General features: G+C 42.0%; 1 pseudogene; it reads right to left on the bottom strand.

The window, feature by feature from the left end:
- Positions 1-866: 866 nt before the first annotated feature.
- LOC138170216 (small ribosomal subunit protein uS2-like) lies at positions 867-6,058 on the bottom strand (annotated as a pseudogene).
- Positions 6,059-10,001: the final 3,943 nt, after the last annotated feature.

Below are 10,001 nucleotides of genomic sequence, written 5' to 3'. Positions count from 1 at the left end.
CTATTAGCTGGAGACTCTTATCCCTATTATTTTTTTTTTGCCAGATTATTGTCATTATTGTACTGGTCCCTTGGGGTCTATATTGTTAGAATCAGTCAACTAAGCTAGAACAACACAGATATTTTTAATAGAGACACACAGATAAGGAGAAGGATGAAGATAAGAATAGTCCTTCTAATGCACACTAGGACTTGTAAACAATACTGTCAAAGCTCAAGAGCTTTGAGAACACCACAGTTTCAGACCTATCAGAACTAGTGAGTCCCACTGATGAAGCCATTCAATTTGCTGACCTTCTACCCTTAGCAGCACAGACAGGATTTCCTGATAAATTCCTTCTCTGGGTACACAGATCCCACAACCCTAGCCTTAGTTAATGACCAAAGACCCCAGGCCTAGGGGAAGGTCCAAGATCTTAGTTCCCAATCTTACACCCATCCAAAAGCTTTAGGAAGAGAGAGTTACCCACTAGAAGTCAACAAAGGGTAACTAGGGTGGGCCTATGCCCCAGGGCATTGAAATGAGATGATACCAAAGATTTCACCAGGCAGAAACAACAGCATTTAGTACCTATTTAGCAAAAAGAATTAATTTTAAAATGATTCTCCCTCCCAACCTGCCTTTTGTAGCCTAGGCAAGGTCCTTTGTAGCCTAGTCCCTTTTGTTCTACTCCTTCCAATTACAGTTTCTCCAGAAACAGGCTTATAATATGTCAGGTTCTCTATTCTTTGACCCCCCCCCCTCCCCATCCACCACCATCTGCTCACTACAGCACAGGGTATTTTTCTAACCCAACTATATTAATTTTTTTTTTTTTGGTAAGAAACGTATGTTAATTTTCCATCAGCATTTTTCCAACACTATTAGTGCATTTGGATTTTAAGACCACTCTGTGGTAGTTCCTACCCACTCAGTGGCCTGAGCAGTAGGAGCCGCAGACCAGTCCTCAGTAGCTGGCTGAGCACTCCAGTCTTCGGTAGGGAACTGCAGAATGGGCACAGATGGCACCTGTACTCCCTCAGACCAATCAGCCACCTCTGGTTGAGTAGCAGTGAATTCTGGGGCAGGTGCAGTCCATTCACCCTGAAACTCCTCGTTTGTCACTGCCTTCTCAGCCTGCTCTTCCTTTTCAATCTCCTCTGGATCCCTGTAGAAGTAAAGATCAGGCATAACCTCCCAGGGGTGTTCCCGGAGATGGTACCACGCATCCACAGGACTTCACGGGCCAGCATCCACCACATCAGACCCACAGAGTGAGCTCCCTGGTTATTACATGAATTGGCAATGTCCGCATAGCGAAGTGGGGAGTCTGTGTTGCACAGTGCAATGGAATGATGCTTCAGTCACAGGCTGGTGATCTGCCTGAGGATCAGTGACTACCAAGAGGCGGGGCTCCCTGAAAGCTGCCTGAATCTGGTTAGTGAAGGTGCCCAGTGTGAAACGTCCAGTAATAGGTGTGGCGCCAGTGACAGCGGCAAATTTCAGAGCATCTCGCTGGCCAGTGTTCCTGGATGAGATGACACTAACATTGGCTGGATTTTCAATGGCAACAATGGCACGAGCTGCCAGCAGAAGTTTTTCCCAAGTTCTCCTCAAATTAATGATGTAGATGCCATCACTCTTTCTTTTGTAGATATACTGTTCCATCTGGAAGTCCAGATTGGTGCCACCCAAATGAGTTCCTGCAGCAAGGAATTTGAGGACCCTCCTCCTTCATCTGCAAGACATCTAGGGCTCTGGACATTGTGAAAGTTTCCCTTCAAAGTTATGATGGAAACAGAGAATAACGCCCTATGGAACCCTGTTCGGGGCAGTGCGGAAAACAACTATATTCATCTTTAAAACTTGATGTGAAGGTAATTTTATGTTGGTTTCCAGGCATATTTTGTGAAGCTTGCCTGAGGCACCAAAATTATTTCTTAAGGCTCTGTGGGTCATCCCGATGGGAGAACATTGTGAGAAAATGACTTTGTCCAACAGACGCTCAATGCTTTTGACCTGTAGAGGTTAGTTGTCATCCAAACAAGAATCAGTGGCAGAGAAGGTTCTCTACATGGAAGGAAGAAAGGAAGGGAGGAAGGGAGGAAGGGAGGAAGGAAAGAAGGAAGGAAGGAAGGAAGGAAGGAAGGAAGGAAGGAAGGAAGGAAAGAAGGAAGGAAGGAAGGAAGGAAGGAAGAGAGGGAGGGAGGGAGGAAGGAAGGAAGGAAGGAAGGAAGGGAAGGAGGAAGGAAGGAAGGAAGGAAAGAGAAAGAAGGAAGGAAGGAAGGAAGGGAAAAAAGGAAGGAAAGAAAGAGAAGAAGGAATCAATCATTTATTAAATACTGATTATGTGACAGATGATTATTATTATCTCATTTTATCCTCACAACAACCTTGGGAGGTGGGTGCTATTATTATCCCTATTTTAAAGTTGAGGAAACTTAGGCAGTCTGAAGTTAAGTGACTTGCCAGATGGATTTTTAAATTTCGGTCTTCCTGGCATCAGGCCCAGAATTCTATCCACTGTCTGTTAGTGATAATGAATAACAAATAATAACCTAGACACCTCCAAGTTCCCGGTTCTCACAGAACTTTCTTCCTTCATCTTTGCTTCACAGACTGATGACCAATGACGGTTTTTAGTTGAATGCTGCCTTGCAGGCACTCATGAACACATACCCAGAGGTGCCATTTTGGACATGTCAGAATGTTAGTAGCATGGGCAAATATGGGACAATTGCCTAGTAGTGATGCAGTTGAAAGTTTGATGCCCCCCTTCAAATTTTCAAAGGTACTCCTTTACCCTTTACCAATCACAAAACACCAAGCATAGAAAGACTTTCCCTAGTGGAATGGATAGATGAGAACAATTTGTTCCAATGGCCTTGAAGGTGGTGGAAGTAGGTGATATGGAGCGCTTAGAAGCTGGTCATACATCAAAGACACCAAGGTCATCCACTGCATCCTGGGTCATAGCCGGTTGTCCTGACTTTTGTCTTGCTGCTGGACTTCCATGACTGGAAGAGAGAGAGCAAGGCTGATAACTTTGTGCAACTCTCCCTTATTTAAATCCAGTTCATGTGCAAGTCACATGTCAAGACATTACCCTGTGATTATGGGGTGATGTCATTGGGTTTTTTTTCCAAAAACAAAGGACAAACAGCAACAATTGAAAAGGAAAGTGATCATCAGATCTGTACTACACAGGGCTTCTTGGTCAGTATTATTGGCTTTAGAAATGAACAAAGGAGAAAGACGTCAGAAACTATTCCCCTGGCTCTGACTCTAGCTTTCTCTCTATTGCCTTTCCAATTTGCCTCATGCAGACCAGGACTATTTTGAATGAGTACAAGACTTTAGCCTCCATCATTCTCAATGGAAACCAGCTGATATTTAATGAAAAAGCACAAAAGGGGTTCCCAGAAAAGTCTAGTTTAGGACCTGCCAAAGATCCAATCCAGTGACCTTGGTTCTCAGATTTTCTAGGGGCTTGTCTTCTTAAGTCTGTTAAGCCCCAGGTTCTTTGCTTTTTCCTTGGAGGATCCTATTCTCCCTCACCACTTCTAAACCTGAGCTAAAAATTCCTTTTGATTTTCTCTTGCCAGAGATAATTAACATTTCATTAAGGTGAAAAGGAATAACAACATATATCATCATTAATATGTATCTTGCTTAGAGCTCTTTGAAGTCCTGGAAACAGATAATACAAACATGTTTTCAATGTGGAAAAATGTACACATGGATATCTATTACTTTGGATATGAAAACTGGTTTTTCTACCTTCCTGACCTTAATTGACATGAAGATGTTTTATCTGGTACCATTCTTTTCATACTAAATTAACCCACAGAAATGTCCCACCTATCAGACTAGAGATCAAATAGTTTCAACAAGCAGTTATTAAATAGGTTTGGATCCCAACTGTGCTCCTTATTACCTGTGTGCCCTTGAGCCAATCATTCAGCATCACTGGCCTCAGGTGACTTATCTGTGAAATGGAGGGGGTCAGACTAGATGGCCATCAAAGGATCTTCCATCTTGAAATCTATGATTCCAAGAACCTAACAGTTTATGTTTGACACATACAGGCTGCAAGAATACACAGTCACTTCCACAAAATAATGAATCATTGAACTCCTCAGTATTTGAAGGGGAAAATGTCACTGGAGTAGAATTTTTGAATCAGTGCTCAATAAATGTTTGCTGAATGACTTGATGGATGAATGAATGAAAAGAACAAAGAGAAAAAAGAGGGAAAAGGAGATAAATGGCAAAGATCATAGCCTTGTTATGTGTTATAGCTCATTGTTTACCCCTGGGGCCATCTCATCTCACCTCTAAATTTCAACTTCATTTATTGGGAGAAACTAACTGTAATGTTTCTAACCCTGACTTGTTCAAATGGATTCCTAAGAGGTAACAATCCAGGGCAGTGTCCTCAGTGAGGCAGAGAGAAGCAGCCTGCATTCCACCCATCTTAGGCTCCTTCCTGTAAGACTTTCCTGTGAGAGATTTGGAAAATGTGGGCAGAATTGACCCAGCATAATTGATAGTTTATGGTGAACCCTGGGGGAAGAAGATAGAAGAGGGGGAGAGGGGGATGGGAGATGGGGGGGTGAAAGGTTCCTCTTCCCATCATGAATGTTTCTGGATAGAAGAACCTTTGCACCAAGACCTATTTTTAACAGTATTCAGTATTTCTGAAGTTATTTTTAGCCTCATGGCCTTTCTGAATAAGACAAAATCCAGATGCCAAGGCCTGTCTTTACCACCAGAAGGTCTATGTCAGTATCACCATGCAGGCTGTTGTCAGAGCAGTGTATAAAGGCAATCTCAATGGTAGCCAACATTACCTGGGAGGAAAAAAACCACAAAACCCCCCAAATTTCAGAGGTTTAGCTTTAGTTTACTTGGCCCTTCTGAACCATCTTGGGTAAAATAGGAATAACAACACGGACCTAATCCATACAGGTTCGTATGAGTTGTGGGTGATAAGAGCAATGAGTAGCTCAACCAGGGTGCTCGAGAACAGAGGGGAAAAAAGGAAAAGGAAATCCTTCTAAATGCGTCTCAGGCCCTCAGATCTCTCTTCCCCTGGGCCTCCAAATCCATCCTTAGAACCGAAGAGGGGAAACAGACTGCAAGAACAAAAATCCCAACCTCTATTTCTGCAGCCAAAGATGGTTTATTGTTCTGGGGTCTGTTTAGTGTCATGGCAAAGTACCCAGTGACTGCCGAGCAGATCCAAGAAGCCATCTTCTGTTAGGGAGGGATGAAATACATTTTTGTGTGCTGAGGCACTGGGGTGACTTGGCCTGCATTGCAGAGTAGGCCCTGCTTAGCCAGGTACAGAAGAGAGATAGCTCAGGGGGAGGAATCAAATTTAGGTTATTAGTGAAACAAGGTTTTATCGGGCTAGGCATCTCTGGCAGAAGCTCAGACAGGGAAATCTTACTGCAAGAGAAAGTTGTCCCAGGCAGTATATCAGAGTTGTAGGTGAGCTCTGATACGTCTCTTTGTCCTGAGTTTTTTCTGGTTTTTACTGGTCAGTTTGGTGTGATTAAACTCAGAAAAATTTTAGGGGGAGGGCGCCTATCATGTTCTTAAGCTCTTTACTGATAAGGAATGTTAACTTTTTGCTGTGCCTGGTTGTGAGGGGTGTGTGTGTGTGTGTGTGTGTGTGTGTGTGTGTGTGTGTGTGTGTGTGTGTGTGTGTATTTGTGTGTAGGTAAGGAGTTATCCCTGACTGGAGATGCTGGAGATGACACCATGTTCTCTTTGGGACTACTTCTCCTAGAGCCATGTATGAGAGAGTTCAGCCGGTGATGTCATTATCTAGAAGTTCCAGGTGATGCTAACTGATGAGATTTCAAAGGAGAAGAGGAGGTGGAGAAGTAATGGCTGTCGGGTCAGGGGCTTTCCGTCCACTACATCTCCTGCTGCCAGGGTTAGCAGACCTAAAAGTGTCTTCCTACTGCATCTGCTGATGCTGGACTGTTGGGCAGTGATGTACTGGTATTTGGGCAGCCCAGTGGGTGTTCTCCTCCCTCTCACCCTTTCTCGTGTTAGTGGTAGACATCCATCATTAGCTCTGGTAATGTTTTGACATCCTTTTGAGATTTCCACCCTTCTGATAGTCAATAAACATTTATTAAGTGCCTGCTATGTTCCAAGCACTGCGATAAGTGCTGAGGGTACAAAGAAAGGCAGAGGATAGTCCCTGCCCTCAAGGAGTTTATAATCTAAGGGGAGAAGACAAAGCACAAAATGAAACTGAACTCCAGGTAGGGCATAATGGATAGTGGGAAATGAGATGATTAGTCTGGTTGCTTTCCTTAAATGTAGGTTCTGAGTGGAGCTCTCTGCTCTCCACCCTCCGGTCAGAGAGAGGGAGGGTCACCAGGGGCACAGGGTATTGACAAGGCGTGAGTTTCAGGGATAAAATGATCTTGCAGGATGATTAGGTTCAAGGATGAAGAAGTCCAGAGGAATACATCCAATTACAGAATTCGGGGACATCTCGATGTCTGGGACATCTGTCAATATCTTCCACACTTTAGTGAACAGACATTGACAAGTGTCCCAGACTTTGAGATGCAGTGCTTTTCAGTCAATGGGCAAGTCACTAAGATCTTTTTGTTTACAATTCACCTACATTGAACATCACGCTGATTCAGCAGCACCTTGCATTGGTAGGCTGAGGCACGGGTCTGGAACCTGCAACCTTGAGGCCACCTGTGGCCCTCTATGTCCTCAAGTGCAACCCTTTGACTGAATCCAAACTTCACAGAACAAATCCCTTTAATAAAAGAGTTTGTTCTGTAGAACTTGGACTCAATCAAAAGGCTGCGCCCAAGGATATAGAAGCCCACATGTGGCCTTGAGGCTGCAGGTTCCCCACCCCTGGCACTATAACTCTTTTGTCCCTGGAAATTCTGAAGAGAGATTTTATGAAGAAATAGTGGTGAGACTTTGTTCTGCTTATCACAATTTAAAAATTATTTATCTTGCATTTTTATTTCATGTAAATGTCCTTTAGCAATGTGTGTGTGAATGAGAAAGAGAGAGACAACCAAACAGACAGACTCTGACTAATCAAGAATCAGAGGGCAAAGAGGGTTTTCTACTCACAAGCAATAGATTTTCAACCCAAACAGATGTTTGATACCTTCTGGTAGCATTTCAGGATTGTTTCATGAGTCTTTTAGTTTACATATATATGTATACATACACATGTGTGTATAAATGTGTGTATACATATATGTATATACACACATATGTATATACATGATATATTTGCTGTTTTTGTTAACTACAAAGTCATCTTGGCAGTATCATCTCATAGAAAACAAAAGCAACTCACATTTCTATAGTGCCTTAAAACTTAACAAGTACTTTCCTCACTATAGCCCTGTGTGATAGGTCATGAAAGTATAATCATCCCCTTTTGATAGGTGAGAAAATTTAGACTCAGAGATCATAAATAACTAGCCTGTAGTCACTACCCTAGGGGAGCTAGTTGACACAATGAATAGAATGCTGGACCTGAAGTCAGGAAGGCCTGAATTCAAATCCAGCCTAAGACATTTACTAGCTGCCTGATCCTGGCCAAGTCATTTAACCCTGTTTACCTCAGTTTCCTCATCTGTAAAATGAGGGGGAGAAGGAAATGGAGAATTACTCTAGTGTCTTTGTGAAGAAAATTCCAAATGGGGTTACAAAGAGTTGGACATTACTCTAACTACTGAACAACAACAGCTACTCTTGTGGCAGACTCTGCCACAACATGGCACAACATAGGCTATACCAACAGACCTTCAGGCTTGCAATAGAATTCAGGTCTAAATCCAGCTTTAATTTTAAAGCTTACAAGCATCAGGATAAAAACTCAGTTCTACTGATTCCAGGTCCAGCTCATTTTTTTTTTCATAATAGAAATGTGCCTACTTTTGAGAAATGAGACAGATAAGAACATTCTGAACTTTCAAAAGGAAAAAAAAAGAATGACTAGCAGAGTTTTTGTCTATGGAATTAATGTAGTTACTCCAATGTTTATCTTTCTTGAACAAAGGGAAATACACTATTATTCTAGGCAATGAAAAGAATGATAGTTTTAATTATCCCCCTCCCTCTTCACGTCATTTGCTAATTTGATAAGGATATCATATGTGGCTTCATTCAGGTCAATGATGAAATGTTTTGCAAACCTTAAACGTGTGTGTTGTTATTAGTATTAATAGCACAAAGCTAAGGACATGTCTCTGGGACTCTCCACTACACACTTTCTCCATGGTACTAATGATGACTCTTTGGGTCTAGTTAGGCAATCAGTTTCAAATTCACCTTACTGTACCTCTATCTAGTCCAGAATCTTCCACCTTGTCTACCAATGTAGCAGGAAATTTTTTTTTTCAAATGCATTGCTGAAATCATTCAGGAACATTCTGTGGTTCCATGTTCTCTTGGGACTCCTCAGCGTTCTTGGGCTCATCAGGTATTGATTTGTTTTCCTTTGTCTTGCAATATTTATTCATGGATGTCTATCCAACCTTTTTTAGTTGATCTGGAAGCCACATTCCTTTCTGTTATTAATATCTTGCCTATTCATTAATGTTTATGATCTTTAATTGAATTTTCTTCCTCCTGAGATCTTTGGTAATTTCAGACTTTTTAATCTTATATTCCCCTACCACTCTCTTTTTTACTCCTTCCCTTTTGATTTGTGTTTCCCCTAGGGACTGGACCTCAAAGCTAAATCAGCCTTTTCCTGTGCTGCATGATTAATGTTTTATCAGCCTTAGACTCTGCTCCAAGTGACTTCTCCAGTTGGAACAAGGAGGAGCAGTTGCAGGAGAAAGGACTGTCTCCAGATGGAATGCCACAGAGCCATACACGTGTCTTGTCCTAGTTCCCTCTCTTGTACCACAGAGCACAGCCATACTACTGTCTCAACCACAGAAATCTTCTGGCTTTTTATTTTCCTTGTAGGGGGAATGGTGGATGGGAATGGAATTGGATTCTATTTCAAGCCTGTGCATCTGTTAGTGTAGCCTAGCCCATGTTAGTGTAGCCTCACCCATGACTGAGAGGGTGCTGAATTGGATTGAGGTTAACAGCAACGAAGACTGTTCTTTTGCATGCCTCTTAGGACCCCCTCTGGTTCTGGAAGAGAGTGAGATTCCAGTCAATATCTGAAGAGCTGAAGTCCTCCATAATCCATACTTTGCTTTTTGGTCAATACTTCTGACCAGTTTCCCAAACTATTCATCTAATCACTTCTCTGTCCAAGCGCTAAGAATACTCCCGCCATATTGCTTTTGTTTCTCTTTGTTGATCCTTACCCAAATGTTCTCTATCTTACCCCTCTTTGGTTCCGAGATTTTTTCACGAGTTTGTCTTCCTTACAGAATGTTACCGTACAGAAATGACACGGAGAATCATGAGACCTGAATTCAAATCCTGATCCCAACACTCATTAGCTCATTGGCCATGGTTTGGAAAGCCACCCAGCCTCTCTGTTCCTCAGTTTCCTCTTTTGTAAAACAGGATGATAGCATTTATAAAACCTGGTTCATATGCTTGTTATGAGGAAAGTGCTTTGAAATGTCAAATTATTACTCTAATGTGAGTTATTACTGCTCATGTTATTGGTTAATGTTTTTTCTGCTTTCGTTTACTCCTTTCCTTTTGAATTAGGTAGCCCCTTCTCAAGCCCTATTCTCATCATGAGTCCCTCCCACCAAGTCTCAGATATACTGTACCTGCAAGATTGAATTTGCCTACTTATATTAAGAGCTCTCATTCACTTTGTTTATCATGAACACTATGCATTTCCATGTTACCATCGGAGGACATGAGTTTTCATTTTTGATTCCCTTCTTAGGTATTATCTTCCATGAATTATTGATCCTCATTTTTGCTATCCTTTCATATTATACATGTTATTCTTTGTAGTATCAGGATCAAGACCTCTCTGGTCAATTTTTCTCTCATACTTTCTCCCTTCTTTTTTCAGTTTAAGA

Source organism: Petaurus breviceps, unplaced genomic scaffold, assembly GCF_028583685.1.
Source record: "Petaurus breviceps papuanus isolate PSGF00001 unplaced genomic scaffold, PetGlider_PUasm1.0 38, whole genome shotgun sequence".
Taxonomy (NCBI): domain Eukaryota; kingdom Metazoa; phylum Chordata; class Mammalia; order Diprotodontia; family Petauridae; genus Petaurus; species Petaurus breviceps.
Note: the sequence above shows the minus strand (reverse complement) of the source record. Positions and strands in the feature narration are given on the sequence as shown.